This window comes from Alexandromys fortis, unplaced genomic scaffold (assembly GCF_014885135.2).
Source record: "Alexandromys fortis isolate MF-2015 unplaced genomic scaffold, M_Fortis_MF-2015_v1.1 scaffold_252, whole genome shotgun sequence".
Lineage (NCBI taxonomy): Eukaryota > Metazoa > Chordata > Mammalia > Rodentia > Cricetidae > Alexandromys > Alexandromys fortis.
The window spans coordinates 34,230-40,534 of record NW_026068127.1 but is presented as its reverse complement, the minus strand read 5'-3'; positions in this window follow the sequence as shown (position 1 = coordinate 40,534).

Here is a 6,305-nt window from a genome sequence, read left to right as displayed (position 1 = left end):
TCCTCCAGCCCCGCCCCTTCAAACAGGAACACCTCCCTTCCCGTAGCCTTCGCTCCGCCCCTTCCTGTCCGCTCTCCGGAAGCGCCTTGGAGCTCGCCTTTTCGTCTTCCGGTCTGAGAACGCACTCGGTAGTTTGGTCTGGAACATCTTTTCGAGGACGTCGACACGGCCTAGTTTGAGGCGCGGGCTTCCCGGCAGCGCTGTGACAGCTTCCGGCGCTGCCTGGCTGTGGACACTCTGTATCTGGCGTCGTGTCGCCCTCCACGGCAACCGAGCTTTAGAGACACTCAGAGGAATCCCACGGTAACCTCCCACAGCTCGCCAAGATGGCGATGCAAGCGGCCAAGAGGGCGAATGTGAGTACCCTTTCCCGCGCGGGTGGGAAACGATCGCGGGGCTTGACTGTGGCAGCGTGGGGCGGGGGGAGCGTTCTTGTCCTCCGCCCACAGGCGGGGAAACTCGTCGCCTGTTCGGTCAGAGGAGTGTTTCCCCTGGTCTTATCCTCCGCGGTGCGTTCCTTGAGCGACTTTTCGCCCCCGCCCCTATTGAGAGCCCTCTGGTATCACCGACAGCGTAAAATCTACAATCTCTGCTGCTGCTTGACCTCACCGAGGACCAGGCGTTAGGACCTCCTGAGTCTAACAAGTCGGTAGCACAGTCGTCCTCAGTAACTCAGTACTCAGTTCACTGCCAGCCTGGGATTTTTCTCTCACGTAGAAAGAACTCTTATCAATATTTAAGCACCTGCCGTGTGTCTGGTTTTACAGATGAGAAGCAGTTCTTCAGTTGTATTCGTTTAACACCTACTATGTGCCACACGCTAGTGTTAAGTGTTGGGGACACAACAGTGGATTAAATAAAAACTCATACTTATGTCCTACTGTTGGCAGCGAGTGAAGTGTTGCCAACATCTTTAAGAAAAAAAAAAAAAATAGAGAGTAGGCAACGGTTAAAACTTTTAGAATTACACCTACACAAAGACAGATAATTGACCATTGGATATACTGATGAAGATTTTGCCTACCTTGATCATTTGAATCATCTCGATGAATGAAAACTTGGTTCCTATAGGGTGAAAAGATGGTGGGAATTAAGAAAAAGAAAACTGCAAAGAGTTGGTCCTCTGAGTTTCCTTTCTTTTGTTTTGAGACAGTGTTTCTTGTGTTGCTTTGGAGCCTGTCCTAGAACTCGCGCCACCACTGCCCAGCATGAATTTTCTTTTTAGAGATATATAAAGACATTTTATATGCAAACAAGAATCCACCAATAGAATGGGAGAAACCTGTTAAAAGAAGAAAAATGTATTAAGTTCAGGATTAAATCTGGAAATGTGGCTCAGTGGTAGTCCTTGAATTGGATTGCAAGCTCCTCAAACGACAGCAGAAAACGAAAATAATTAAAGAAATGATTTTGAGTAGATGAGTGGTTGGTATAGCAGTAGAAGAAAAAAGAATTAGACATAGGTGAATCTATAATACAGTGTGGTCATATCCTGGGTTGGCAGGGAAGAGTATACAGCCTTTCAAATTCTATAGGGCATGATGATGATGAGGTTTTAGGAGAGAAAAGAGTGTTTGAAGAGCAAGAAAGCAGATTTACTAAGAGAAATATATTTCTGTCTGGCAGTTTTTGATTATAAAACTGGGGAGGGTCTTTATCACCACTACTCATTTGATGCTAGGGAATAAAGCTTTTTTTAATTTATATTTATTTATTATTGTATTGCGTGTGTATGTGCCACACATAATTGACTATATTAGCAAAGAGTAGCTATGAGTTATCAGTGTGGAATAAGGAATGTGAAGAGTGATGCTTATATAGGATGAAAAGGAACAAACTATGGGACAATTTTTTTTTTTTTTGGAAACAGGGTTTCTCTAGCTTTGTCCTGGAACTCGCTCTGTAGACCAGGCTGGCCTCGAACTCACAGAGATTTGCCTGTCTCCATCTCCCCTGTGCTGGGATTAAAGGCGTGCGCCACTGCCTGGCTGGGACAATATTTTAATGTGAAGGATTGTGAAGAAGTAGAGGTGTTGGGAGGAAATGGGAGTATTGAGGAGGAACGAGAGTCAGGCACCTCGGAGTTTGAGAAGTGAGCACTGGAACCTTAGTAGAATCACTTTCAGCAGACTGCTGGGTGGTAACTAGGTCTGGGTGTCTAAGAAATAAAGAATATGAGTTGGTGAGTACAGATGTCCCTCTTCTACTTGACTGAAAAAGAACAAAGCAAGATAAAGTAGAAAGTCAGGGAAGCCAGACACCTTGTCTGCTCTTCAAGGTGTCTCTCTAATACCTAGCTCACTGTGCACACTAAAAAGGCAGTTAGTGGGGCTGGAGAGATGGCTCAGTGGTTAAGAACATTGCCTGCTTCTTCCAAAGGTTCTGAGTTCAATTCCCAGCAACCACATGGTGGCTCACAACCTTCTGTAATGAGTGAGGTCTGGTGCCCTCTTCTGGCCTGCAAACATACACACAGACAGAATATTGTATACATAGTAAATAAATAAATATTTAAAAAAAAATAAAAAGTCAGTTAGTAACTATTTGAGAGTAAGTGAAGAGGACTCTAGTGTTCCGTTTCCTGTGGGCATTGGGAGGACCAGGTTGGCTGCTCATGTAAGGACTAGAAACTGGTTGCCAGGGAAGACCTGTAAGAACAAGAGAGAGAAGTTATTGACGCAAGTTCTTAAGACATAAGAAAGCTTATGAATGGGATTTTACCCTCTTTTCTGTCCCAGGGGAATGTAGGAGACTGAAGTGGGAAATACTTGTTAAATTGGAGAGGCCAAAAGCCTCAGTTTCAGTTCCTGCTTAGAGTATCCCTCTATGTGGTGCTCTGATGTTTTTTTTGAAGAATATAACCACTTTGAATAGCATCAGATTATAGTTCTTATTCTTGGCATCTTATTTTACATCATTGAGTTCTTAATAACAGCACTGCTCTTTCAGTATAATGACACATATTTCTCATTTTAGATTCGCCTCCCACCTGAAGTAAATCGAATTTTATATATAAGGAATTTGCCATATAAAATCACAGCGGAAGAAATGTATGATATATTTGGGAAATATGGACCTATTCGTCAAATCAGAGTGTAAGTTTTTTTTTTTTTTTTTTTTTTTTTTTCGAGACAGGGTTTCTCTGTAGCTTTGGTGCCTGTCCTGGAGCTAGCTCTTGTAGACCAGGCTGGCCTCGAACTCACAGAGATCTGCCTGCCTCTGCCTCTTGAGTGCCGGGATTAAAGGCGTGCTCCACCACTGCAGAGTATAAGTCTTACTGAGACTTGGAAATGTCCCTTATAGAGAATGGTTGCCTAATCTCTAATTTCAGATTTGTGGCTGGCAGCAAGACTGCTGGGTAGAATGTAGTGATATGTCTGTTTCATAGTGAGACTACCAAGGCCCATGGTAAAAGACCTTTCTAGTACCATGGAGTTTTTAGTGATAAAATCTTTTAACCCTGAACTGAACTGTTAAACTATCTATACAGTTTCTGAACTTGTGCCATTTAAGGATTCCTCTGAAAGGATCTATATGTAAGTTTTCGTGTGTGTGTGTGTGTGTGTGTGTGTGTGTGTGTGTGTGTGTGTGCTGCCTGCATGTATACCCACGCACCAGAAGAGGGCATCAGATCTCATTACTGATGGTTGTGAGCCATCATGTGGTTCCTGGGAATTGAACTCAGGACCTCTGGAAGAGCAGCCAGTGCTCTTAACCTCTGAGCTATCTCTCCAGCCCTATATATGAGATTTTTTGAAGTGAGCATAGAAATGCAGTGCCTATAATCTCAGCACTTCAGAGGTGGAGTCAAGAGTTCAAGGTCATTTTCATTTACACGGTGATTTTGAGGTCAGTCTGGACTTCTTAAGACTCTATCTCAAAACAAGCACATTTTTTTTTCTTTTTATAACCTGAGAACCCCTTGTTGGCTTTAGGACTATGAGAGCCAAAGACTTTGCTTTTGAATGATCTCCATCTCTCCTAGAAATAAACTGATTACTGGAAATACATCATCATTAACAGCTGAATGAAGGTGAAAACTAAGTACTATAGAACAGCTGTTCTTTTAGAAGGTCTCGGTCCTCTGAGCAACTGTACTTCCTACAGGATACATTTTGTCTATATTTTAAGGGATTTGAGAACTCCAGGTTCTTCTAAGTACCAAGAATAATATGTAGATATCCTCTGAAAGCTGCCAGGCTTTTTGGGTTTTTCTAATCTTGGTAGTGGTTGTTGTTTTTGCTTGTTTGGTTGGTTGGGGGGTTTTTTTGGTTGTTATTTGAGATAGGGTTTCTTTATGTAACCCCGGATATCCTGGAACTCACTCTGTAGACCAGGCTGGCCTCAAATTCACAGAGATCTGCCTGCTTCTGCCTCCCAAATGCTGGAACTAAAGGCGAGCACCATCACTGCCAGGCCGCCCTTTGGTTCTCAATGTGGAAGCAGTGTGATAAATTGACCAGATTGATTGTTAGACCTTGGTTAAGTTACTAACAGAGCATTTTCAAGTTCATTGAAACTGGGCAGAATGCTTCATCTATCTGGGCTTGAGTCCTCTATGAGAGACTTAGCTTGGATCGAATTATGCAATCTGTACTATCTTTGCAGTGTGCTTTAGTCACCAGTCTCCTTTGAACTTCTTGTATTCATTCCTTAGTTACTATGACTTAATAACTAAGTTACTATAGCTTAGTTATCTTAGTTACTACTAAGGTCTAGTAGTTAATATGTGATTGTGCTATTGCCCATGACCTTACTTGTATTCTCGGCAGGGTGAGTGCTTCCAGGCTTTGCGTTGATAACATTTGTGCCTGATTCATAGTAACCATCCATATGTATATAATATTTATATTATATATAACATATTATATATATGCAAATGAATAGGTCTGGGAATACAGCTCAGTAGTAGAGTGTGAAGCACCTGAGTTCAATCTCCAATACCATAAAAAGAAAATAAGTGAATAAAATAGTAGTATGCCTATGATTAATATATGATGATGGCATTATAAAGCTTACTGATAATACATAGTTGAGAGATGGTTAAGTTGAAGTTAAAGAACATTGCTGAAAATGCAACAAAAGAATCAGTCGTGATGAAAGACACCAACCTGTAATGGGAGCCGTTTTGAAGTCTTAGGCAGAAAGATTGCAAGTTTGAGGTCAGTCTGGGCAATAGAGTGTCTGGTAAAATAAATATGGCCAGGGATATAGCAGGCCCACCATAGCTTGTGGCCTCTGCTTCCAAGCTTCTCCCTGGCTGCACCCCACAGCCCCCTGGTTCCTTATGTTCTTAGCCTCAGGGAGGGCTTTGCAGAGAGACTTTCCACAAGCATCCAGTTAAATAGCTCTCCTCACTAATCTCTCCTTGCATGGCTCTAAGTGATTTGTGATTCATACTTTTTCTGTGTCGTCTTTCTCTTGCTTGAACCTAGCTCCTTGAAGGAAGAAGTGATGCTGACCCGTTCACTGTTGGTTCTCCTGCCTGTCTTAGGGAGAATTCAGTGTGGCCTAAGAGCCTGGGCCTTAACTATTCTTCTGTCCCTTGTTGTGATCAACCTCTGCTGCTACTCGGCACCAAGCACGGTGCTGGCAGTTTACCCAGTACTGATTTTCTCTTCTGTGTAACCCTGGCTGTCCGGGAACGTGCTCTGTAGACCAGGCTGGCCTTGAACTTAGAAACTTGTCTGCCTCTGCCTCCTGAGTGTTGGGGTTGAAGACCACCACATGCACCAGCACACCCAGCTAGTACTGATGTTCTAGAACGGGGCTTTCTAAAAGCTAACTATGCTCACACACCAGGACAGCTATCATTCAACTTGACATGTACTAGACATTTGGTACTGTGTATTCTTTAGAGCCTTTTAATATTGTTACCTTTTCTATTAAAATCACATATAAGGGATTTCAATCGAAACCTTTAATGGGAAGATGGCTCTAAATGTAAATACCCACACATAGACAGATACATATACACAGAAATCTTTTTTTTAAAAAAACATGTAATATAGGACAATGATACTGAGATCAATATGTGATGTAAAATAGCTGAAGGGTAAATTGTGTGATGAGGTTTTTCATTCCTGTTTGCCAGCAGTCAGGAAAATGTTGCTGAGCTTAGTGTGTAATACATGGCACATTGTAAGTACATGCTTTTAAAAATTCAAATTATATATAGCCAGGTGATGGTGGCACACGCCTTTAATCCCAGCACTTGGGAGGCAGAGGCAGGTGGATCTCTGTGAGTTTGAGGCCAGTCTGGTCTACAGAGCTAGTTCCAGGACAGGCTCCAAAGCCACAGAGAA